This window comes from Gallus gallus, chromosome 10, assembly GCF_016699485.2.
Source record: "Gallus gallus isolate bGalGal1 chromosome 10, bGalGal1.mat.broiler.GRCg7b, whole genome shotgun sequence".
NCBI classification, from domain to species: domain Eukaryota; kingdom Metazoa; phylum Chordata; class Aves; order Galliformes; family Phasianidae; genus Gallus; species Gallus gallus.
In genome coordinates, this window is record NC_052541.1 from 9,396,758 (window position 1) to 9,423,875 (window position 27,118).

Genomic DNA, 27,118 nt, shown 5'->3' on the forward strand with positions numbered 1-27,118 from the left:
CCAAATACTGTTTATATAGTTCTTGTGCAGTTCCTGACTTAACCTCCAGAGCAGCTCATCCTGTGAAGACTGACTAGCTCCTTAGCTGGAAGCACTTTTCTGCTTGGGATGCTGATGACAATATTTTTCACTTTGCTGCTTAAGAGCTGGTGGGAAGCCAGAATCGATCCATTTGCATTGCATGCTGCTGGAGCTGGCCCACAGCTGACATTACTTCATAAATTGTACTTTGTGTTTAACAGCTGCCATGGGGTCTGATGAGATTCTGGAAGGTTTTGAAATGAAAGATTGAAGGGATGCTGTTCTAGAGACCGTTAAAAAAAAGTGGTGATAGTGCAGGACTCAAGTCCTAGTGGAGCTGAGATTCTTGTATAAGGAAGCAAAGCTGATTCTCTTGAGATCAAAACATTTGAGGTGCTCTTTTTTTTTTTTTTAATTCCCCTGGAGTTCTGATTTTCATACTGAGTAGCGAGGCAGCATGCGGTACGACAGTAACTGTTAGCAGAGCAGGTGAAAGAAAGCAACGCAGTAGAAAAAATGTAATGTTACTTTTTAAATCATTAGAAGGAAAACACAGCATCAGCTCTTTTTAAATTGTATGTTTGAAAGAATTTGAGGAAACAGAGCAGTATTGTTTCCACAGAGTGGATCTTTCTGTGCAGGTACAAGAAATGTGTCTCTGTTCTCTAAATGCTGTAAATGATACGGGGTTTAAATTTTGTATTCAATTTCTCATGCAATTCCTTGAAGGGTTAAGTGAGCATGCTATAGTTAAAGCATTGCGATTGGTTATGACTTCAAAATTCAAGTACATCAGATACTGGCTAAAATATTACCCAGGAGATTTGTGCTAACATATTGTCTCTTTGCTACCTCCTTCTATATTCACTTTTCAGGTTCTTGAAAGGCATCCACTGAATCTAAAATATCCTATATTTTTAATTATTTATAATTGTGTGTAAATGAAAAGTATAATTATATATGGGATTTAAATCAGTCTGAATTCTCATCTCGAGAAAGATCTGTCAGGTCTTCTGTTGATAGTTTCTCACATTAGACTTCACAGAATCAGCATAGAAAGGTATCTAAGTTTCTGCTCTTGTGACATGATGTTCAGAAAGGGTTTTGGACTTGCAAGTTCACGTTCTGTTGCTGTACTTGAGGATCAGGCTATATTAGGGGCTGAGATAATACTATACAGACATGAGGATTACTGTTCAGTTTTGGCACCATTGAAAGCAGAAGCTATTACTTGCAGCAACCATACCACACCATATTTGTCTCTTCTTGCCACCTTCACCAACTTTTTCAACCTAATAAAATGAGAAAAATCTTGCCATGTTTCTCAAGCATAACAAGTTGAGGCTTTCTGAAAATTCCGAAGTCCTTGTTTTCCATTGCTACATGAGTAGCTAATTCTCATTTACGACTCTGAAAATCTCCTATAAAGACCTTAGAGCATTTATAGTTAGGCTGTTCCAATACATTACTTCTGTTTAAAATAGAAGATTCAGGTAATGAGGGCTGTAAACCTGTTTGAAGAGATGCATGATAGTAACTTTAGCATACCTACTGGTGGTTTAAGATTGTTTCTATCTTCAGCTCCGTAGTGAGCCTTACTTCTTTTAAAATAAAATTACAAAAATAAGCCTGCAGGTTCTCAACTCATATAAAAAAAAAAAAAAAGAGCAAAAAACCCCCAAACAAACAACTGAAGTAAAATAGCAAACAGGAATTTAATTGGTAATCAGTTAACTAAAGAATATTAATTGTCAATTATTTGGAGGTAAAGTCTGTCAGTTCCAAATGACTCAGGAAATAATATTTATGCTTTTGAATATCACAGATTCATTTGAAAAACTGAACATAAATCAGTCTGTAGATTTGAAAAAAATCCCTAATTATTTGGAAAATCATGACATAGGTAATATAAAGAACATAAAAATACTCAGAACCTTATTGATCTCATGTCCAATAGAATGGAACTTATGCCTGAGTGATGAATATTGCGATATTTTTTGTGTTGGCTTATTTTTCAAACATATCTTTTCTGGAGACAAGTGTCCCAATAAAAGGGATGAAAGCATTGTATGGCAAGCATTATGAAGTTCTTTACTTGCAGTGGAGTGATTGCTATTCTAAATGACTGGGACCATTTCCAATGAGTTCAGCCCATTTTACTTCTGAATTTCATTGTCCTACATAAGGAATGGCTGGAACTGCAGAGATAAAGGCATTGAAATAAATGTTATTAAAGTACTTTCAGAGCTCCTAGTAAACTAATTTACATGCAGCAGTTGTGGGACCAACTGAAACAGTAATTGACCCCAGTGCCCCCTTCTGGTTGTTCAAGGTGGAGTAATCTCAGGGGAACCCATTCATCTCTGTACCGTAGTGCTCGATGACTGCAGAGTAATTACAGAGAATTCAGGTTTAGATTTATAAAGATTTGTCACTAGCCAGTGGACATCATTGGGCTTAATAAAACCAGCAAGCTTATAATTAGACAGAACTATCTAACAGTAACCTAATTTAAAAATGCAAATAATAAAAACATCTACCATAACATCAGAAAAGTCTTTCAATATTAGAGATTGAGTCGCAGAGAAGAGCGCTGATCTTGAAAAGCTTGATGCCAATTATGTGCTTCACTGAATTAAAATGAACTCATGTTATTAATAAGACTCAAATGATCTAGTCTGCTAGTCCAGCCTTTCGCCACCTCATACTTTCATTAGAAATGAACTTTTCAATTAAGGAATGTCTTCCAAAACTTAGTACTGAGTTCCAACAAAATTAAGTTTTCCAGGCTGTGATTCAGTCACATCAACTTAAGTAATACAGAACAATCTTGTGGAATTTGACACTGTGACATGTCGTTCTCTCATACTGCATCATAGGTTCTTTCACATTAAGTGATCATATTGTTCAGACCGTTGACAGTGAAAAATAGATCCAGCTGAGTAGAGAATTTTAGGAGGATAAAGTGCTGAAATAAGCCAGTCAAATACAAAGCATAACACCTATCAAAGGCAATATTGAAATCTGTAAATTGAAATGCAGCTGTCAGAGCTACTCTGATGCAAGCCAGAAGCAGTGAGTGGAAGGAAAATATTAAAGAAAGCTTTTTTTAATGGTTCAAAGAACATTTTCTCGTCAGAATCCTTTATTCTAATAATCCTAAGGAAATCCCATTGATTCACCTGTGAACATTTGGCACTTGAGACACTTCTAGATTTTGAGGGGGATGCTTGTGTTGCGATTATCAAGGCTGACAATTAGGAGATGAGAGTTCTGTGGCTAATTTTGTACTGGAGTTTTGTGTGACCTTGAACAAAATTTCAAGGGATTTATACATTTATCAGGCGAGGTGCTGCACTCGTCATTACTTTTAACATCCATTTTTTATTAGTGTCCTCTGATATTACATGCCAAAGTTGGTGACAGTTGACTAAATGTATAAGATACCGTTCATCTGGGAATTGCTTTAGTTCTAACTAATCTACTGAAACAAGAACAATAAAAAATGTAGTTACTTTATTACATATTGTTATACCCATATCAGCCACGATGATTAAGTAATTGTAAACATTGAGTGGAAATGCTGTACTGTTTGAAAATAACTTCTCTGTTCAGAATGACTCTGCAGAAGCAGTTGCATTTTTTTCTCCTAAGGTGAGGCAGACATAGTATTTGGGTTAGGCAAAATTAGTGCACAATGAATACTGAACTATAAAAAAAAAAAAAAAAGGGGTTCCTGGAAGTGCCTTGTATGAGCTATGTTGTCCTCATGCACACTTGAGAAAGTCAAATGTTTCTTGAAGGCTAAGTTCTTTTTCATTTGAATATTCTACTTTTTTAATGTTTTTATTTTCTTTAATGATTTGACTGTGTCAGAAAAAGTTAAAGGCTTCAGAATATACTCAGGTAACTGTTTCCTTTAATGGTAAGAGGAAAAAATGCAAACACCACGATTGTTGGTGTATTTTCCCTTTTTACAAAATATTGTTTGGGTTTAGCCTTTGTTATTTATTAATTAAAATTATGTTGGGGAGCAACACATTTCAGGAGTTTTTGGAAATTGTCTTTCAGTGGGGAGATGAATCAAGGGTACTCTTGGTACTCCATTGAGCATAGATACTAGATTTGAAGTTGTGTTTAGTGTTTGCTTTCCTTCATTTCTTATGTTAAATACACAGCACACAGAGGAAAATGCATGTTCTTTGAGTGAGCAGTTATGTCTCATTTAAAATGACAAGTTCAGCTGTATTACATGTGGCTACAACTGCTCTTATGAAATTCCAGATGGCACTTTGAGTTTAACTTCATTGCAAGAACTTTAACAGAGGGTGACAAAAGAGAAAAAAGGGTAGTGGAAGACCAACTGAATGGCATTTTCTCAGGGAATCATGCTGTGATAGAATGCTCCAATAAAATTATTCCCTGAACTATTTTATTTATCTGGGCATGGATAAACTAAACAATTTATAACCAAGTATTAGTCACCACAGCCTAGAATTTACTAAGACTTAGAGCAACCATGTCAGACAAAGGTTTGGAAAATCTCAAAAGGGAAAGTGATAGAGAAGATTTGGAAAACTTGCCTCAGGGGGAAGAAAATAACGAATGCAATAGGAAATAAGAGAAAGGAAGAAAAAGATTATTGTAGAAGCTTGAGCATTACAGAACGTTATTACACTGCAGGAGTAGCAAAACCATCTTCTTATTGCATTTTGCATTCTATCTGTGTCTTCATACAACAAATTTTTTCACCTGCATTTTATTTCATCTATGTTCTCAGACCTAGTTTATTTACCTGACTACACTATTTGACTTTCATATTTTCATTTTTCTCTCTTTCATTCCCCCAGTCTTACTACCAGATATCCTGATTACAATTTATTCAATAGCACTTTGTCTCACCTTTACCTCTTCTGGTTTTTGCTGTAGACTCTCTGCTAAGCAAGTCTACTTGCTCCTGATTAGTTCCATTTGTTCTCCATCTTCTTTCATTTGAGCCAAGAGTTCCAGGTGTTGGTCTGTCTGTTCCCACCCTTCTCCAGCCTCTTTTTCACTCTGTAGCCTCCTTCTTCCAGACTATTTCCCGAAAGGTTTGATGTTGTCCCTGTTATGTATGTTTGAGTCTGGGAGCTGCTGCTGCTTCTGTATGGCTTGGACTTAGCAAGGAGAACACTGAAAAGGCAGAAAAGTCCTCTGGACTTGTCCAGGTTCCTAGCCATCAATTTAGCTCTGAACTGCAATTGCAAAGAATGACTTTCTTAGGCCTCTGGAGCGTGTTGAGGGCTGACAGAGAGAATGGTCAGTACAGCAGCTGAAGCCCCAGTAGTATTGGCTGGGCACAAGCCACAAAGTGTGCAAGTTGGACAATATGTGGCTTTTCAGTGAGAGTGCAAAAGACTCTGCCACCCTGCAGAACCTCATTCTAGTGCATAGAATTTCATAAAGGAAGTCTTCAGAATCTTTTAACATTATAAAATACTGCTCTTTCTACTAGCCTTTTTCTCAGGAGTGGATGCCAAGACAAACATACAGCACAGATGGGCAGAGTTTTTCCACTGGTGTACGTTACTGAAAATAGGATTTTCAGCTGAGGCACTGTTTCAGACTTAATTGAATAATATTCTATGAATGAAAGTTTTTTCTGTCTTTGTGGTTGTATATTTATTAACTTTTGTACTTCCAATAGATTTTTGTTAAAGTTTGCTGTTCTTTTCATCTTTCTTATTGTTATCATTCAGTTGGCAAGCAGAGATGTGAGAACACTTGACATTTGCAGTGAAGTCTGTCCATAGTTACATTACTCCACTGTGTATAACTTGTCTTCTTGTTGAGGTTTCATATTATTCTTCAGAAGATAAACTAAAATTCTAAATAGAAGTTCATACGTATTGTCAATAAATTTTACAAGTAAGAATATTCAAAGTGGATTGAACAAAGATCATCTTAGGTGATTAACTAATCTTTCCTAGCATCAAATAAGGAAAGCAAGAAAGAAACTGTAGAGAATCTCTTGGTGGTTCTTGATTTTTCACAGACATGTTCTCTCTAAACTGTAATTGTTAAGTTCATGTTGTCAGAAGACTTCAGTCAACCTCAGGATATTTGTGGGAACTTCGTAACTGTAGATGCTAGATCAGTCTCCTAACCATGAATATGAGTCTAAGAATTTATATTCAAAATGTTTTGAAAAAGTTGTGCTGATCTGATTCATATTCCTTAGTCTGTTGCAGACTGAATTATTGTATTCCTGTCACTGATGCACTTCAAATCCAAGAGAGCAAACTTAGTTATCAGGGACCTTTTGAGGAAGAATTGTACATGGTATGGGAGGAACTCGGCACGATTCTTAGATTGCTAAGCTTACTATTAAAATTACTCCAGTTTTCAAAACAGTGGAACTTCAATTTTTCCAGACATACAAAAGCTTATACTGGAGACATCCTTTTATTTGAATTTTAGGATTTTTATAGCACCGTGATTCATAATTGCCTTTTTCTTGTTCAGCAAGATAGCTTTTCTAAAATGGCGTTAGTAATATTTCTAATGCAGGTTTAATCTACTGAGTATACAGGGAGCTGTGGATGGAAGTTTTTTGGTGTGTGTGTGGTTTTTTTTTTTAACAGCAGTTCTGGAGATCAGTTCTGCAGATAGAACACACTGTAACCTATTGTGACTTCTCTGAAACAGGGAACTAATATTGAGTTCACTCCTAGATATCTGGCCTTTGTGAATGCAGTACTGTGCTTTACACTCTTTTATATCTGATACTTGTATTTAGCTTAGACATTCTGTAGGCTGACTTTCACTCCACTGAAATGACCTTATCATGGACAATAAAGTTTATGGAAAGTGACTGTTTGACCATTTTGTCAATCCATTATCTGGCAAGTGGTTGAGGGAATGTGGGATGGAATGTGTGGATCCTGTTATAGTTCAGTATTGTTATAGCAATAAATAAGTAGTTTTTATAACTTAATTCCCATCCTAGAATGCAGGCATGATTAATATAAGTCATTAAATACTTAGTCTATAACTGTGCTATTTTTTATTCTTTATATCCACACACCAGTGCAAATCTCTGGGGAAAAAACTTTCATATAACTTGTGCTCCTTTCTTTCCTTTGTTTTTGTAAAAATATAAAGATCATTCTAAGCTTGTAGAAATGATTTTGTCACTGTCCCAGATATCAGTAAAATGTAATTCCTCAGATTTAATAGTTGTTACATCGTGAGGAAATTTCAGAAAAGGAGATATGTTTTATCCTGTCTCCATACTGGATTTTCCGGTTATCTTAGTGTGTCCTTAATACCATTTTAAGTGGAGAATAAAGGGTTAAAACAAAGCATTGCCTATTATATTATTTTCCAACATGTCGGAGTGGTTTTGTAAATGGCCAAAAACTTTTGGTGATGTTTTCCACATGTGGAAGAAGATTTTGGAAAGATGTTAACAGAGAACAGCGAGCATGTTTGTATCACTGATTGTTTCATAATTTAATGTTTGTCATTTAGAGTTCATCCATGCTGACTGCAACAGTGAAAATGCTGCATTTTTCTTCTTTCAAATATTTGAACTTTAATAGCAAATGGCTGTACTGACAAGTCAGATGTCTTAGAAAATATTGTTTGATTCAGTGAGGACTGTCACTCAATGCAGTCCTTACTGACTGTTGTTTTGTGTAGGTTTGGTGTGGTTTTTCTTTTAGATATAACAGTTGTCTGGGATAGTGAATCTATGTGAATAAACTCTCTAAGAGAAAACATAGAATATATTTGCAGTTATTTGTAATAAAAATATTTCAGTATTTGCTTTATCAAAGATACTGAATGGAATCGTCTAGAAAGAAATTCATTATTCACAAAACATTGTATAATCATGCTTTTTTTTTTTCTTTATCATTTGTTTGGAATTATTTGAATGTAACTAGGGCTACCTGTTTTTTATCTACGACCTTCTAACCTTTAGCCATAAAATAATATTTATGTTTGCACTTTTTTATTAGCGAAATATCTTCTAAAGCCAACATTTATTATTATTATTATTTAAGAGAATTTTCTGTAATTTGAGTTGGGCATGGGTAGTTCTGTGCTGATGTTTCTATTCTGAGATTAGATGTTTATAACAGAAGTGTGCAGTTCATGGAGATAGTTTCATGTGGTTTCCTACATGTGCAATGCCCTTGGGCATGCTCATATTCTGATGTAACCTGCAGATAATAAAAGTTAGATTGCATTTTTTTTTTTTTTTTCACTTAGGGTTAAGCAGTGTTATCCTTTTATGAGGTAAAATCAGACATAGTAGCCATGAAATAACAGAAGAAACTTAGCTTCTTCCACTGTGAATCATAGAATGGCGTGGGTTGAAAAGGACCATAATGATCATCTAGTTTCAATCCCCCTACTATGTGCAGGGTCGCCAAACACCAGACCAGGCTGCCCAGAGCCACATCCAGCCTGGCCTTGAATGCCTCCAGGGATGGGGCATCCACAACCTCCTTGGGCAACATGTTCCAGTGCGTCACCAGTTTTCACTAATAAACTTGTAATTCTCCTCATTATACACTGATATCTAACCTGTCTAGTTTCTGGTGGGATGCTTGAAAGAAGGTTTTTTATAAATTCGGTTTGTATTATTTTCTGCTGATGAAGCTCAATTAAATGACTATTCATAAAGCAAATGCAAGAAAGAAGTAAATGTATCCACAGCAAATTTAAAATTTCATTTTTTTTAATTTTGCAGTGTTTACTCTCTGCAAAATCCCAGCAGAACGAGTTATCAGAAAATGGATGAAAGAATGCCCTCTAGAGGCAGAATTCAGCTGAATAAAATTCCCAGATACAGAGAAGAAGAATTGGAGAACATAAACATTACAGCCATATGGAGAAGAGTTGGCATTGCTCAAGCCTCGTGTAAATACAAACAAGTAAGTACAGCCTGAAAGTTAAAGAAGTTCCTTTTGGCAGAAAAGTTGTTGAATACTGTGATTTTAAAGAAAGTCATTTTTATATGTATTGAGTCTGAATGTCAAAGCAGACTTGATCTGCATGAAGTGCAGCCAGAGGATCTCCTGATAAACTCAAAGTGAGGCTTAATGGAATTGTACCTTGATGCAGAAACCTTTGGCATGTGTTATTTAAATAAAAACATTGCCAAGGAATTGGACTGCTTGTTATGGAATGCTTTGTTGTTTGGCAACTTGAAAAGCAGGCGTGAAAAACATGTCTGAGTTAACCTAATACAGGCATTAGTCAGTATTTTGGTTTCTGTTTTAATTGATTTTGCAGTAAAATAAATTGAACTTTTGGGGGTGTTGGACTGTAAATCAACTCAGGTCACTTCCATAAACAAGTATAAATATAAGCTGTTATGTTTGAAGGAAGTAAGACATTTAAAAACAAAGGATTCTATTTAGATATGTTAAGAATCAGTACTCAACATTCTTTTGAAATTTCAGTCTTTTTAATTTTTGTGCTGATATGCACTTTTTTCAGTAAAGTCACAAATATATTTATTTTGCTCAGCCTTTAATCAATTTGGCAAGGGAAAAAGGGACTTTACAGCTAAGGCCATAAATCTGCTTTCTGTAGCTAAGGACATTTACAGCTTTTGTTTATTTATTTTGATTGGTAAATGGAGGAGCAGGTAAATTATTAATAAAAGTTGCACGAAAACTTTGCTATTTTTCTTGTGCTGTTATGTGTGCTTAACAGTACAGATTTGTGCTTTTCAATTTGAAAAACGGCAAACTATAATCTTGTACTCCATGATGTGAAACAACTTCAAGGTCTTTGCTCTTTAAAACATTTATCTTAAAAGTCCAGTTGCACAGAACATAAGTTTTCAGTCTCTTGAGCACTCTGAACCCAGTCTTTTTTCTTTGTTTTTCATCAGAGTTGTTGCTATATCAAACCAGTGAGAACTCAATGAGATGTGATAATAAATTGTTGATAAAGTCACTGAGAGTAGAAAGTGCCAGATTATTTGATTTCTTGCAGTCCATTTTACATTAGAAGTGTCATTTGAAGGTCTAAGGGAATATTTTTTTCCACGAGGTGTTCACGTTCTATTTGTTTCCTGTGTGATACCTATTTGCTTTTTGTAGTCTATTTGCATTTGTCATGAAGAGGCACTTTCCCTATGCTAAAGTCAATCAGTGATTATTCTAAAGGTGCCGCTGACACTCTGCCAGCATTAAACTTACATGTAGAAAGAGTACAAAACAGTCTGTTCTAATAAATACAGTGGATGATCTAGTTCTTGAAGAACTTCAGGGTTTTGTGTTTGCTTTGTAACAGTCATTTGTTTTGAAAATCTTTTTGGCCTCATGCTTACCTATAGTAATTAAAAGTGAGATAACAATGCAGAATATATCTTCTCTGCATGCTCTCCTGTGCAATTGCAGCATTTGTACTGATTTATATCCCTTAGGAATATAGACATGGGATACTCATCAAGCAGATTCACCTTAAAGTACATATTGGCATTTCCCAAAGTAATTTGTGTCCATCTTGTGTAATAGGAAAGATGTTGATCAGCTGCATATTAAGATACACAGTCTCAGCTTAACCTCTTAATCATGCACTTTTTCTGGGGAGTGTAAATTCTATTGCTGAGTGTTAGTGCTGTAGTACGTTTCTACTCTTAACAGAGAAATCAGCATCCTGATTCTGCCAGTCTTATGGTTGTTTTTTTTTTTTTAAGTTCTATTCAGAGTAGAATTTCGTATGGAGTAGTACATAGCTGTAGATTCTTAAGAGGTTTTGATGCTGTATTTTTTGTCAAGCTTGCCCTTCGCCTAATTTATGTGTTAGCTCCTCTGAGGAGGAAGCAAACTTTCTACTGCTAAGCGTGCTATCTGCACAGATGATCTATATGTAGAATTCTGATGAAAAGTCAAATGACAATATGTCAGTTTCTGAGTCCTGGAGAAATGATTCCATGTTACCCTGGCAGTGCTAATGGTTTACAATGCTCTTGGCCTGTAATGGGCTTTTTGCCTTAAACAGGTTTGACAGTTTTGCTGAACTTAACATGTACTCAGCTAAGAGATGATCTTTCTTCGCTACATTACTTGCCATTTGAATAGGTCACACTTTGATGAGATGTGTTTGTTCTGCTGACTGTGAAACCACTGTATAAATCTTTCTTTATGCTTTCGTATTTCTTGAAAGATTCAATGTATTATTCTGAGAGCAAATATCTAATTATTTGCTGCTGAAAGCCATGTAAGAAAACTTCTCTGTATTTCTGAAGTTCCTTGGGGACATCTGCCATGGCAAGCTTACACCCAAAATGAAAAATGGGAAGTAATTTCATTCCATCGTCTTGTTGAATGAGAGTCTGGCTTTGTGAAAAGACAAAAATAGTGAAGGCAGAGTGCCTTGGGGGGAGGCCTTTACTAACTCTTTTAAGGTTATGCTATTCTGGCTGAGAAAGTAAAGATCTTGTCAATACATTGGCTTGTTTGTGTTACATCCAGTTCTGGAACAGAGCACTCGGAGTTATTGATACCATATCAAGCTGTAGTGGTACTTCTCTACCTCTCAGACTCAAACCTTCTGAGATCTTGCCTCAGAAACTGATTCTTCCTATAATGGTATGTTTTCCATTGCTAAACTTCTAAACTGAGCCATTCACTGAGCTTCCAGGATGAAAAACGAAACTAGTTAATGGAGGAAACAATATTCAGAAGGAAAAGCACTGCAGGTTACATATTTGTAGGGCTGCAAGGAACAGGTATTCTTGGTGAGTTTTCCACTGCGAAATGATGGTGAGTTTCTGCAGGATTTTGAAATCTCTTACCAAGGTCTTCAGACAGTAGGCCTTGGTTCTGACACTAGAGGCCAGCTAAATTAGGGGGTGGGTTTTACCTGATGCCTGTAATTTTAACATCTGCACCCCTGCCCTAGGATCCCTGAATAGAGTTTAAGACCTAAGTTTGTGCAAAGCAAAATAATGTATGGTTAGGAACTGGTACTGTGAAGTAAAATTTCTCTAATGGTGGATATTAAGCTGACTTCTCAAGTGCAGAAGGTTTTTAAGTTTCTCTTGAGGCTGCAGCAAAGTGGTCTGAAGCTGTCCTAACAACACTGAGCTCCAGAGCGGTTCAATTTCTCTTTGCCATTTTGAAGGTTATCTTGACTGGATACCACCATACTGTGAATTTGGATGATCAGGAGTAGCAGAGCTTGAACATTTTGTACAAGTAAAGGTAATGGAATACTTTAACACTCAAGGAAAGGTTAATGAACAAGGTAATAAAAGAATTCTACAACAAATATATGGAAACTGTTGCCTGAATTGCTAGCTGAGTTCATGAATAGGTCTGCCTTCATCTGTCCTCCAGTTGGCAAAATCACTTAGGAAACACTGTTCTTTGTTTTTGAAATGCATGTAGAACTGATATCCAGACTCTTTTATATGCAAGCAGAGCAGCTGAGCATATCAGCCCTATTGGCTGAGCATTTGAACAAGACCCATAAAGTAGCTTATGAATATGAAGCTAACTCTATTCCACCTCTCAGTTGGATCAGAGAGGAAACTGTCTGAAACTGGGCTTTCTGCCATCAGTGCTCATGTCTGAAAAATGGTAACAAACATTCTGGTTATTGTTTGTAATAGTTGCCCTTATGCCATGTGTTTGGTATCAGGTGGAAATTCCTTACTTCTGGTGGAAACTAGATCTTTCCTGGCTTTGCAGAATTCTATGACAATGCCCCCAGAACTGATAATGTATTAGGGATAAATTTTGCTAACTTCTTCCCAAACTTTCATTTTCTTTCTTAAATATACTGGATGGATTTAACTGCAATAATGAAATACTGTTGCTGAAAGTTAGAGTGAAAGTATCATACATTTTTTCATGTGGCGCCTGAATAGGTATAATTCTACGTTTATAGAGAAGGATCTAGGAACACTAGAGAGAAACCAGAAAAACTGGAAAAGAGCCAGAATTTTTTTCTGTAGGTAAATAAAGCACCTTCCTTTCCACTTCTTCTACGACATCCCTAATGATTTGATATTTGCTGTACAAAGCAGATAATCTTTGTGAGCTGATGAGTGAATTATTTAGCTACATGTCCATTCACAGTTCTGCACCTGTGTCAGCTTTGGTATGTACATAGTTTTGACAGTGCCAGGTTATATGCTCTGCTCTGTTGGGATGTTTTATTCCATATCTCTGGTATTTCAGTAGTTGTCATGAGTATCTGTAACATTGGTCAGAGACTGGTTGTTCCTTGATAAATTATTAATGAATAATGCATAAAGTATTGGTATCTTGCTTTTGCTCCATTGAACTGTATGGAGAGGACTTCAAATGTAACACAAATTAATTCATGGACGACTCAGCTGGGTTTATTATTCATTTGAATTTTCAGAATTGTCCAACATGCAAATGAATGAAGTATTTCCATTCTGAAAATGACTACTGCCATTCGTGTGTTTGTTTTAATTTCTTCTTTTTCTGGCAGTGCTCAATGTTCCTTTATAACAAAGCTGTCCCTCAACTTGCTTTTTGATGTCTGAGATCAGGGAAAGGTGAGACATTCAACAGAGAAATAATACATTTGTTTATTTTTCAGTTTACTGAGTTCATCTACCATCAACTCCAGGAGCATTAAATTTCAGTAAGTGAAAAAGATTGCAAAGAACATTGAGCATAGTTGGGAAAATGTTAGAGCAAAGCAATCGTAAAATCACTTGTAGCACAGCTAATAGGATGCCCTTGGAAGTGTTCTACAAAAGAGCTGTTTTAAGTTCAGCGCCAGGTGTGCTACCACAAGTCATGCTGACTGCAGAGCGCTGGCCTACGTAAACTCTGCAGGCAAATGCTCAAAGTGCAAGGTCAAGCTATAGTTACCTACTGCAGTGATTTGCAGCTACATCCATTGATTTCCTGGTGCACAAATGAGAGATGACATCAGATGAGCTTTGTGCTAGACTTGATTAAATTGGATGCTGCACCAGACAGAAAGGATTACAATGATGTTATAGGTTCTAAGAAAGTATGTAGCACAGCTGTACCTCTGTCAGCTGAACCTGACAAAATTGCTCTGTGAGAAAAATCTTTAAAGGTAACGACTCACTCTCATCTGGTGTACTTTGTTTACACCAAGCTTATGGCTGTTTATGACTTTGGTGCTGCATATGTTTAGATAGAACGACATGACTGACGTTATCTTTGAGATATCAGATCTTACAGTGATGCATCTTATTACATATGTGCAATACACCAAGTGCATGTTCCTTTCTAGGTACTGTAATCCAGCTACAGTACATGAATCTCTGCGTGTAATATGATAGCATTTTATTTGTGTTGGAAGTAATGATTGTGTTATGCATTTCTGGCCCAAAGAGAAATAGCATGACTTCAGGCAATAGAAATTAACAGTATGAAACATTATTGTTTGTGATGTTGTTGATGTTTTAATTGCTGATCATTAATCTGTGTTCTTCAGCTCTAGTGTTGGTGGAATTATAATTAGTCCGGTGTGTTTTGCTGAAATGTAGAAAACAATCAGTCTGCCACTGATGATAGGGCATGTGGGACTCCAAAACTGAGCATCAAGTCAGTACTTTTGTTCCACTGTGCATATTTTATTAATACTGATATTTCTGGAGAAAACTGTACTTGTCAGGAAACTAAGGAAAACTTACAGGAATTAAAAACAAAGGAAACCTTGTATGTATGATTTATTTCCAATTAAATACAGTAATTACGTCATTCTGTAGTTAGTATCATGGTAAAATGGAAGAAGTTGGACATATATTTCTGGAAATGTAAATAATGTCATTATAATTAATTATAAGCATGACCTTCACTCTCTTGTATATATGTGTGCCCAGTTAATTAGAAGTATGTATGCTCCATTTGTTGTTACTTTTTTATTCAGAAAAGATCAGATTCATCATGAATTGACACAATAATGTCTGAGCACGTGTGCATTCATGAAATTTAAAAGCTGTATATGTTTCACAATTACTTACGTTGTAGATCCAAATCTAGCTCTGCTGATAGACCAAACTTCTTTTCAGTTAGAATAATTTCTATTCCTTTTTCAGACATCTATGTCAGAAAAAATGATGACTTGTAATGCCAGTCAAAAACAATCCTGTCCTAACATATCACATTCCCTTGCATCAATGCAGAAGGTGTTAAGAATTGCACACTAGTTGGACTCTTGCACAACTTGTACAGTATGTCACATTTTCACTAGAGTAAGTTTGTAAGGGTCATAAACCAGCTTTTACCGTTTGGCCTTGTCTGCAGTAGCAGGGCTTTTCCTGGGAGGGGAGGACGATCCGAGGTATCATGCCCAAGGAATGACTGTAAACTTCCCATACGGAGTTGATGGAAATTGTGGTACCTTATTTCATTTTCTGTCACTTTAGCTGAAGTCACCTGGAAACAAGTTTTAAATAAACCAAAAAGAGCCCTTCAGGAACTGTCTCTGAGCATCTCACCAAGGGTTTTGCACGCTATAACTGCATTAGCTTCGACTGCATTTAGGTCACACTGACACATTCCAGTTTTAAAGCATCTATAATCTGATCTGTCCCTGAGGTACTGCCAAATACTACAGAAGTGAGGACTGAATCATCCCCTAATGAGGCAGGGCCCAGTTCTCATTTGCCATAAATCAGTATTTAAATAATTTATTCTTGCTAAGAATCTGTCACCTTCTGTTTAAAGAATAAACTTATTTCCTAGTTAACACGGATCTGTAAAATTCCATGAACCTACTTATTGCCATAAAGTCTGTACTCAGGTATAGCACAGAAGTGAATACATGTTTATTCAGAAATTATTTGGTGTAAGTCTAAAACCAGATGTTGTTTCCACAGTAATCTCTAAAATCAATGATGACATTCCGGTTGCCAGCAGACAGCTGAATGTCAAGCTCTTAATGACTGAATTTTCAATAAGGCTCCATTTCAGCTCGGTTACACATGTGATGGTATAACAAAATTACAAAAGTTTCATGACTGAATGAAATAAATTCTCATTATAGCTGTTGTGGTGGGCGACATTTTGCATTTAACGTCATTTCACTTTGACCGTTGTTCTAATTGTGCTAACATTAATGTATGATAATCTAATTCATAATCTAATTCTAATATGAGCTTAAGAAATAGATGGTTTGAAATCTGGAATGCACTTTTACAGCATAATTTAACTGCCAAGCTCTAAGGTATGTTGATGATTACAACCTGATTCTAAATTACTTTGTAGTAACATAGTCTACAGGTCTTTTCCACCTTTGATGATTCTACATGGGTTACTCCAAAAGTAATGCCTCCTACTTATTTCCGTGGAAACTACAATAGATATAAAAAGCACAATAACACTATTTCATAGAGCAAATTTTCAGCTTCAAAACACTGTTTTTTCAACATAGTCACCACCATTAACTATGTATTTTCTCCAGTGATGAACAAGAGTTTGCATGCTCCACACATAAAAGTCTGTACCACTGTGTGGTCTCCATGAATGTTCAGCAAGCATTGACAAATGTCAGTGGGTGTGATTATTTTTTTCCACATGGAGGAATTCAATGCTACATCTTTGCTTCAGACACACTTCCATGTCAGATTTCATTTTGCCAGACCATCTCTTCTCTTCTGTATCCCATAGCAACAAAACGTAGCGAAATATTGGTGGGAAGATTCAATCTCTGTTGCCGTACCACCAACATCTGCCTCTGACACGATAAGCTAACATAATAAAATAAGGAGGCATTACTTTCAGAGCAGGTCTCATAAATGTAAGCATCTGTATGACTAGTGGAGCATGCCTGACTTTTAAACCTGGCCTAAAACAAGACAAGCCTATGCAAAACTCTTCTAGAATATCATAACACTTTAGAAAGCACTTTGCTTGGCAAAAGAGAAAAGCCAGGCTATGAAAGGTTTATAGCTGCAGCAAGATGTGATGAATGAAACCAGTGGATGCTTCATAAGGTCTTCGAAAGAAAGTGAGAGAAGTTCTGCTACTTAAGAACCAGTTGTGTGATGAGTTTTTGTAATGCTGACAGCCTAGCAAAACTCCCAGAAGGCATTTTGTTACAGCCAAAGAATTTTACATGGGAATTTGTCCAGACTTAGTCTGATGTGTACTCGTTCAAAGTGTCAAGTGTGGGGAAAAGCACTATTGGCTACTCTGTGGCATGTTTATTAAAACCTGCCCGCAGTTGGTGTAAACCCTTCTGAACTCTAAAGCAGATTGATGCTGGATAGCTCTTGAAATGAAAATTAATGTTTAACAAACCTTGACAGCTGTATGACTTCTGCTGGTATTGTTAAGACAGCACTCATTTCATTGTTTCATTCAGTATTATTATGCTGATTACAGGTCCTGCTGAATGTCTGTGCAACCCAATCAGTCTTTCCTTCATTGTTGAGTACATTTGTTGCATTTGTGTGAGATTACCCAGCTCCCTGAGCAATGAACAGTGGCATTTCTTGGCAGAATGTGCCATTACTTGTAAAAGGATGCACTACAAAGCGTTGTGCCACACTGCACCCAACTGCACTCTAAATCAGTATAAGTCCTTTCACTTCTATTTCTTTACATTTTTGCACCTTACCTTGGAAGCATTAAATGCAAACAGCTTTTTGGCTTGTCTGCCTGCCTGAAGGTGAAAGTAAAGCAATTCTAGTGCCAAAATGGCTAAATAATCAGAAAGAGAAACTCCCTGAATGGAGAAAGGGTGGGAGGGATAAACAGGAAAATGAGCAAAGGAAAAGAAGAAAGTAGAGCGCTGGAGAGAAAAAATATTTCTTAATTACTCCATGAACTTTCTCTTGTAAGTCTTGGATCTCATCCTAATTAAAGTAATTGGCATGTAGCAGTATGATATAGATGGAATTCAGACACATTCTTTACTGGGCAAAGAGAGCTTAAATTTACATTTGCTAGTTAACTTGGAAAAGAAGCTTGTTTTTTTCCTTTTTTTTTTTTTTTTTTTTGTCTTTCATTGTTTGCAAAAGGAAGAGTGGAATTACATGGCTGCTAAGAAAGAGGAGACATGGAAATGCAGATCTCTGTATACTTTAAACTTAACTTCTTGATTCTTCTGTTCACTATTCATTTATGTTCATTCAAAAGGAGTGTGAGCCTCTGCAGGAATGTCCCTCTCAAATCCTCAGGATGTTTTAGAGATTATGTGTTTAAGGGAGATTCTTTATGATTTTGAAGCAGATAGGAGCTATAGCCATCAGGAACTAATCTTAATGCTTTTAAAATTACTGGTGTGATACTGGATGAAAAGCTGATCTCTTCCTATGCTCTTCTTTCTACTCAGTGAATTCTCATCAACTTTTGGGTTTACAAGGTGAAAGCACTGTGAAGGGAAATGGGTTTACAAGAGAGAATTTAGCTTCCAGTTCTGGAGAAAAAGGAGCATGTGGTAACTCTTGTAAAGACCATAGAGCATATGGCTTAATCAAATGGATCATGAAGGCCAAGTACTTTCTCACTGGTTCTCTATAGATCACAGCTCTCTAAGTTGATCTTCTGGGTCTGGAGACTCTGTTCATGCATCCTTTGATTTTCTTGAGAAAAGCCAAGATTAGTTCAGTATAGTTAAAAACAGTGTTGGCTACCTGTGCCACTGGAGAAGCCACAAAAGCCTGAACAATTTGACTGAGGTTGATCCAGATTCCATGAAGAACAGCTCCATAAGCTGTTGAAACATCTGAAGGGAATGGGCAGAAGAATGAACCACCTGGACCCTGATTCCAAGGGGGGTCTTTGAGACAGGGCTGCAAGTCTTCGTATGTGGATGCCAGCTTGAGAACTATAAAGATTGCACAAATTGCACTGATTTCAAAATGAACTGTGATATCTATCCATGTCTGAGTATCAGAATGCTCCTGTAAAGATGCATTATAAAGAAGAGAGATTAGCTGCCTTAGTCATTTGTTTCCACATCTGTAAAGCTGCAATAGTAACAGGTACTGTCTTCAGTCTTTTTGTGGGGGAAAAAATCCAGCTTTTGAGGCCATAGGGTCTGTATTATCTCTCAGGAACACAAGTCTGTCTTCACAATAGATAAAAAAATGAGGAGTTATAAGAATAAATGGAATTCTTATTCAGAATGCTACGCACACTCTCAGGGCTTACAGTTCCCTAATTCTCTTGTTCACAGTCTGAGGATCACAGTGAGTGAGACACACAGAGACCATTAGGGAGGATGGAAAACCTTGACTTTCTCTGAGAGAAAAAAAAAAGAAATTAGTTCTCCTGACTACTTTAGGTGTTAGTGTGTTCCAGTGACATGTGCAAATAGCACACAATCGGTGGTGTGTCAGCATCACAGTATGCAAAAATTGCTCTGTGGTATTAGCTTCAGTGTCTTGCAAGTACTTGGGTGGATGTCATTGAAATGCCACTGATTAATGGGCTGCAGTGGCTTTGAGTCTGTGTTATGCAACGTGTTCTTGAGTTTTGAGGTTTGAATTTTCTTTATTTACCAGTGGAAGAGCTCAGAGTCTCAAAGAGCAGCTGTTGTTCAGGGCTGTTCAAAAGGCTTCATTAATAGCCTTTGTGGTGGAACAGGACCAGTGGTGACTATTTGCGGAGGTCATATATGATCTACATAGGTTTAGTTATTTCGTATGTCTGACTACTGGAAATGTAGATAAGTCTAAACTTAATGTGAATCAGTGGGACAAAGACTCAGGTGTATTTTTTAAGTGTTTTTCTGGGATGGAACTATATATGCAACTGAAGTTTTTCTTCTGGTCATGCTGCACAAATTTCTGTAATTACCTTAAAGGCATCCTGTGTTGGCACTGAAGGTTGTTATTTTATTTTAAGAAGCTTAAACCGAGTTAAATGGTAGTAACTCAAATGCTCCATGATACTTACAGAGAGTGGTTACTGACTCATTCATGATATATTACCGCTGAGTTCTTCTGCTTATGCATCTGAGGGTTTAATCAAAACCATGCTGTTTAAAAGACACAATTTCTTATTGTGTACAAAGTGACTACAAAGTTTTGTAAGCTTTTTTTTTTTTTAGTATGCTGTTTTTATGGTACTTAGAATGAGTTCTGAATATAAGCAGGAATATATATGAGATGAACAGATAGTGCTTTGAGCTGCATTTCCTGTCATCCTTTTGCGTGTCTGACAGATCCGATATTTTATGGGGGAAAAGTCATAATTTTTTTTAGGTTAGGAAAATAAGTCCAATGAATCCTACTAAAAGGCAGTCTCATGCTGTTGTCATTAATGGCCTCCCCTGAGAAACTGGCAAATTGATAAATTAAGCTTTCCGCCTGTGACAGCCTTTCATATACTCAAAGTGTAGTTCTACTTTAGTCTTCAGCAGCATTAAATCAATCTACTATAGAAATACTTTTTCCTTACTGCCTAGATATAAAGTATATCTAGAAACCTGGTGCATTAGTTCAAGCTGTGAGTCAATCTTTTGGAAATCAGAAGAGGCTTAAATTTTGTATTTATGTTGCAACGCATCCTTAATTGAGATATCTATACTGCTTCAAGGCTCTGTTCTTGAAAACCAATTAATATACATCACACTGGAACACAATCTTTTTATTAAGAGTCAATTAAGGAAGATATAATGAGGCCAAGCTAGGTGAAGCTTTTAGTATGTGTTATGCATAGTAGATCTTGAAAGATAGATGCAAAGTTAAATTTGACTTTGAACTTGCTTTCATCTAGTAGTGAGAAAAATTCTATATGTGTCTGTTCTAACAAGGAGCTAATAATAATTAAAAAAACTAATCAAACTGAAACATCTTTCTATAAGAGATGGATTTTAGTTATGTCCCTTGTGAATACAGGGAAATGATATTTTTCTTTCACACTTTTTTTTTTTAAAGGCTGATAGTTTTTTTCATTGACTGTTACTGGATGTTACTGATTTTTTTTTGTGTTATCTTGGACATTAATTTAGCCAAATTGTCTTTAGAAATGCCTAAAGATTATACAGTTTCTTAGGACTGAAGTGGTATGTTGCTTTAAAAATGCAGAGAATTAGACTTTGAAGACCTGTGGTATTGCTTATTACTGTCTTGTGATAACTAGAGTTGAGATGATCCTACAGAACTGAAAATCTATTTTGTGTGAGGATAACAGTAGCAGCTAGTACTAGCTAGACCTAGTAGACTAGGAAAGCTTGTTAAATTTGGTTAAGCTTTTATAAAAATATCAGAGTTTAAGCAACAGCTTTTAAGTTGAAAGTAGTGCAATTGGTTATGATGTCATTGAAGATTTTAGACAAAATGTGGCTGAAATAAGAACAAGATCATATATTACAATCTGTTTTACAGTGTATATACTATCAGTGCAAGCTCTAGTTAAGTAGAATAAGAAAGAAAGATGATGAAAACTTAAAAAAAGTGTAAGGAAAATTGTATAGGTCATTCTTGCAGAAAATAATCTCAAATTATATAATTGTTGTGGACTCAATGAATACGACAGCATCTTTGTTTATAAATAGAAGGCTCAATTGTTCAGCTCTTTGAATGCTGTTTTTCGTATTTATAAAGGAAACTAACTTTGTGTCAAATTTTAAAAGACAAGTATGATCCTTTTTTGGCATTGAGTGAGACTATTTGTTCCCCCACTGCTGTTGCTAAGTGCTATTATTTTCATAACAAAATCTAAAGAAATCACCAGAATGCCTTAGTTTTTATTGATAAATACAATACATGAAAAACAGTAACTCATCACCAGAATAGGACTGTTACAAGTGGTATTGCCAGAGAAATTGCGGTATTCAGATAAATCATTTATTTTAATATGCATGTTGTTCTCAGAATTTGTCTTAGCTAAGGTTTGGCCCTCGTTACTAATGTGGAATGACAGTTCTAGTCACATATTGAAATATTTGCAGCATCCAGATGTCAACAAGAAAGTATGAATAGCCAGCCATGTTCTAGCCCCCTAGTCTTCATAGCTTAATTGCTGGCTTATTTCAATAACTGAAAACAGGATTTTAAAGCTTATCATTAAACAAACTTCCAGTTTTCAAGAATGACCATTCATTTATTGGATTTAGCTAGACTATTGTCCAAAAAAGAGGTCACTGGGCCCTCATCCAGCAACACATTAATTACTTTAAACACAAATGACTGATTCTAATCACAACCTTAAAAGTTTTGTTTGACTGGGGGATCTACTGATTGTTTTTTGGCACCGATCTCATTCTTTATAAGAAGTTAGTCAAGAAATTAGAAGCCTTAGTTCACTTCCTTGTTCAGAGTACAATACCATATATATGGTCCTGCTGATAGAATGCAAGCCTCAATAAGACCTTTTTAATACTGAAGAAAACAGTACTGTGCATGATTTCTGTTGGTTAGTGCTTGGTTCAAAGATCCTTACAGTTCCAGCAGCTTGGCCTGACCCCAACTGTCATCCCACCAAGAACAGGATATAGTCATTTAGAGTTCTTATTTTCAAATTCAGTGCAGCAATTACTCTTTGCCTTTGAGGCTTCCTGTAGACTGTGGATGGCAACCAGTTCTTCTCAAGCGGCAGCTGTTGATTGTTTGATAACTGAGGCCAGGAAGTCATTTTGAGGCAATGAATGGCTTCTTAAAGATAAAATAATAATAGCAAACGCGGACTGTGTTCTCTAAGAGAGAATGCTGTCCCTCCTCAGCCACATTCCTGATTGGTTTGGGGGGATATAGCGGTGAGTTACCTCAGCTCACACAGAGATCTTCAGAGAGATAGGGAGCCATCTCTGATGTTACAGAAAGTGCCCTGTGGCCTTCCCTCTATTCCAAAGCTTACCATTAAGTTGGAGTAGCAGGTTTTTTCCATCCCCTGAGCTCCACTCATCTTTTACCCTGATCACCGATGCCATAATGTCTTCTTCAGTGAGAAGCAGTTGCTATACATGTGAAAGTCTGCTTGGCTTCCTTTTCTGATGTTTTCTGTTTGCCTTCCTTTGAACAGCTTTAGTTAATTATCTAAATTACCCATATGAATCAGATTGGAGAATTTGAGAATCTTCCCATATGGTCGAATGTCCAGGTATGTTTTCCAATTGGAACAGTTTTTCTCGAAATATATTTTAAAAGATCCTGGCCTGCCTCAGGAGTCTTATTTTCAAGAATTCAACTAAATACGGGGAACAACACTGAGTTTACACTATTATTTTTTCCTTCCTTTTATTCCTTGTAAGGCAGAGTGTTGGGGTTCCTCAGCTGCTGTGAGCATGTTGCCCCTTTGTTACCTTCTCTGCAACTTAGCATTGCCTTCTGCACAGATGCATGAAAGGAAGCTATTGGTAGTGATGATTACTCACAGCAGACAGGGTCCAGGACCCTTGTTATAAAGGCAGAGACAAACTGAAGGATTCATTTTTCCTTGCAGTGTACATTGCCGAAGAAAAGAGAAAAAAAGCTCTTTAGGTCTTTTTATGTTTTGGAACAGGACATAGAAAAAGTACTACGAGAAAAGCAAAGAACACCTTGCATTGGCAGGACGTTAGAATGCTGTGTGTGACTGAATGTATCTTTGCTAGTTTGAGAATCAAACACAACGTTGTCCTCAGGTTTCATTACAAGAAACTGATTTAACACTATATATTTTTTTCTGCTAGAAGTGCACCTCTTGACAGAAACGACTTGTGCCTCTTAAAGTTGAACAAGAAATGAGGATAGTTTTTGAACTGTGAAACGAGCATGTGAATTAAAAGGCAGGAGATATGAGGGATGGATCCCAGAGTAGATGTAGAAATGCTGAAATCACCAGCCTCTATTGTAAATTTCCTGATGAGACTCTTTTCTGTTTAGATAGAAAGGATAGTTCCATTAGATTGCTGAAGAATGATTGTGAAGAAAGTTTTCCATGAGAAGGTCACATTTATCTCATTAAAGATAAACACGTCATTAAAAAGTCCTGGGTGGATCAAGGCCATGGGGATCTGGCTCAGTGGCTCTACTTTCACACCTGCATACCTATGAAGCAAACATAGAAGACATCTGAAGCTTTTGTCCTAAGTTCTCTTTTTTGAGAACTGGTTGGCAAATGACTAAATTTCATTATCTCTCTGAAGATTACTCTTCTTTAAATGATAACATCCTAACTGGAAAAACACACTTATTACTGCATTTATTTTTGTGTTTCAATTTGATTTTCATAGATCCATAAGAATTTCAATACTTGCTGGAAACTGCAAACTGCAGAGAATGAAAGGTAGAGGATACTGGGACTTTATTATAGAGTTATACAAGTTGTGCGTAATCATAGCTATTGCCCTCTATTTCAGTCAGCAGATTTATAATGTTGCACTGTCCTTTTTTGGGTGGATGGCATGCATCTTCCTAAGTTGAAGGTTGAAACAGAGAGATTCTAATTTTGGGAAAAACCTTTTCACTTTGTGGACAGTCAAGCACTGGAACAGGTTGCCAGCAAGGATTTTGCAGTGCTACATTGTACAGATCCCTGGAGTTTTGCAAAGCCTGCCTGGAAAAATGCCTTAACGACCTGGTGTAAGATCATATTTGATCCTGCTTTGACCAGGGGAGTTGGGCTGTTGCTCATCTGACAAGGTGATTTTCAACCTGAGTTATCATATGAACCCTATTTTTAGTCTGTGCCCATGGTGAAGAAAGTTCTTGGCTATGGATACATTCAAGGCCAGGCTGAATGTGGCTCTGGGCAGCCTGGTCTGGTGGTTGGCAACCCTATGTGTAGCAGGGAAACCAGATAATCTTTGAGGTCCATTTCAACCCAAGCCATTCTATGATTCTGTGATGATTCTATGAGGTTTTTTTTTTTTTGTTTGTTTGTTTGTTAAAAAAAAGAAAAAAAGGTAAAAGAAAGAAATCTAGAATCTTGACAATTGAAGTTGCAATGCCATAGGAGCTGTTGAATGGTAGCCTACAAAATAATTGCTGAAACTATTCCAGCACTAAGTCAGGGAACTCAAATTAGGTACTTCCTCATTTTAACATTGTTTGCTCACTCTTGCTCATACCTCTCTTCTAAGTGAGCTTTCATGCAATCCTCACTGATTTTTAACTGGTTTGATAAAAGTAGCAATAAGTTGGTGTTTGATTCATAAGCGGTTTAATATTTTGACTTCTAAGTTTATTTGGAAAGGTTTTCAGATGAGACCTAATGCTGTACAGGAGAGGTGGGAAGCATTTAAATGGAAGAGATTACTGCAGCTAAGATTATATTCTTGTGGTAACATTTTAGGATATCCACAGAGGACTCCACTAGGACTAGTTAAACTTCCCTGAAGTTGTTTCTACTTGATTGTAGCCAGAATCTCTGCCCTCTGTGGGAAACTTGCCTGGGGAGGGGAAGGTAAAGAGAAAAAAAAAAAAAAAAAAAAAAAAAAGTGAGAAGAAAAGTAGGTCTAAAAAAACATATGTGGGTAACTTTGAGATTTATGAAAAAATGACTTTTTTGGGGGGTGTTTGTGGAGGTGGACTGTAATTGCAGACATTTCAACAGTAAATTGCCATTTAGCTTCTGGATACTAGGCCAGCTGTTCATTCCCACATCTTTGCATTAAATTGGGTGTTAGAGGGAGGCAGTCAATGTCACAAACCACTCTGGGCTCTTATGTAGAAGAAACAACAATGGGAAATATGTTTTTTCTTTTACCCCCTACTCCTCTTCCCTTCATGCTGACTGCTGAGAGGTTTTTAAAAGCCTATTGCCATCATGAGCACATGGTTGGTTTTTACTCTTTATCAGGCGCAGAGGAGGCAGGCCAACCTTTTGAAATTTCTCAGCAGTCAGCAAGAATAAAGTGGGCATCCTAGTGGCAGGAGTAATTTTCAGCTTCCTGACAACAATTGGCAGAACGCTGGGAGAAGCTATTAAAAATGAGGTTCGATCACCAAAGTCTGTTTTGACCTATATTTAATGAGATGTGTCAGCTAGAATTTACAATAAGTGGCTAATTGTTAATAATAGGCCTGTCTAAGACACTCTGTGACTTCAGCAGATCTGTACAATAGTGCCCGGTGTGCTTGCTGGGTTTTTCTGTTTTGAGTACCACGAGTTGACTTATTTCTGTAGTGAAGGAACATAATGTGACAGGAACAAAAGAATTGTTAAGCTTATTGAAGTGTGTTTATTATATATTATTGAGCATATCACGGGGGTAAATTACAATGAATAAGTTGTAAATTAACAAAAAGTAATTATTAATAAAATTATTAATAAATTAATAAAGTTAAAAATGAAGATACAACCTCAGTTTAGCAGTGGCACTTCATCTCCGTTCATAACTGTGCTCAGAAACAAGGCAACAGGTATGTGGAGAAGGACTCTTGTGTCTAAGTGACTTCTCTGCCATGTTTGCAAAGGTTATTTTGTTACTCTGGGCAAGTAACTACATCACTCTGTGCTTCCGTTTTATATCTGTAGAAGGGAATGACGGTTTCCCTAGCAGAAGTGGACAGTATGTGCACACTGAAGAGACTGAGTCTTAATATCTTACAAAATGCGTTTCTAACATAATGGTTTAATACGACCAAATCTAAACCTCATTGTTCTAAATTTTTGAATACTGACCTTTTGAAGTCAGCTACATCTGTGAAATTAAACCACACCAAAGCTCCAGGAAAGCAGTTAACGTTTTGTGTCAACCGATTTGTAGCTTGCTCAAAATTTTAGTCCTGTACTAGAGTCCTGGGCTCCTGAGTGCCTTAGGCCAGTGCTCAGTTCCCTGTCATCTCAACGCACTGTGTGGGTGAAGAGGCACACCAGACCGTGGTACTGTTCTCCAGAAACATTCAGCAAGTGCCTATGAAAGTCAGTAGGTTCCATTTTTCCTACGTGGAGAAACTGAGTGACGCACCTTTGCTTCATCTGCACATCCATGTCAGAAGCCATTTTGTCAGACTGCCCCTCTGCTGCCATAGGTCACACAGCAACAAAATGTAATGGAATATTGGTGGGAAGAGACATCTACTGTCATACCGTCAACATCCATCTCTATTGTCATGGGCCAACATAATGAAATAGGAGGCATTACTTTTGGAGCATCCCTCATGTACATGAAGACTCGTACTCCAGGCAAATCTTGTGGTACTATTTGTTTCTTCTTGTATGAATCCTGTTCATGCTCATCTTAGTCTGAA

General features: G+C 36.7%; 1 protein-coding gene across 1 annotated transcript in view; it reads left to right on the forward strand.

The window, feature by feature from the left end:
• Positions 1-27,118, forward strand: part of SEMA6D (semaphorin 6D) — a 604,413-nt gene that overhangs the window by 57,996 nt on the left and 519,299 nt on the right. Inside the window, exon 2 of the mRNA XM_046899132.1 lies at positions 8,762-8,945. The gene's annotated coding sequence lies outside the window, so the exon portion shown is untranslated. The remainder of the gene's footprint in view (positions 1-8,761; positions 8,946-27,118) is intronic.